This window comes from Propithecus coquereli, unplaced genomic scaffold (genome assembly GCF_000956105.1).
Source record: "Propithecus coquereli isolate 6110/MARCELLA unplaced genomic scaffold, Pcoq_1.0 Scaffold218, whole genome shotgun sequence".
Taxonomy (NCBI): domain Eukaryota; kingdom Metazoa; phylum Chordata; class Mammalia; order Primates; family Indriidae; genus Propithecus; species Propithecus coquereli.
In genome coordinates, this window is record NW_012146967.1 from 4,600,698 (window position 1) to 4,601,075 (window position 378).

Below are 378 nucleotides of genomic sequence, written 5' to 3' on the forward strand. Positions count from 1 at the left end.
ATTCATCCCTCATGTCCTGGTTTGGCCCAGTGGGCTCTTCCAGACTCCTCCTGCAATACCTCACCTGCTTCTTCTCCCTTTTGTCGATTCACTCATTTAATCGGTATTTACTGAAGGGCTATGTTGTATTTGGTGTAATATAAACAGTAAACAAGACACAGCCCTTGCCCCTGTCCCAGAGGGGGTGGCCAACACGTAAATACCTGATAACAACTCCCTGCCATAGGATCAACCACGGAATGGACGTGGGGAGGGTTTCTCAGAAAAGGTAAATTCTAAGGTGAGATGTTGAATGAAACACACTTTGTCCTCTTATAAAACATGAAAGTTGTGTTTTTGAGAATAAACACAGGAAATTGTGTTACAATAACAATTGTT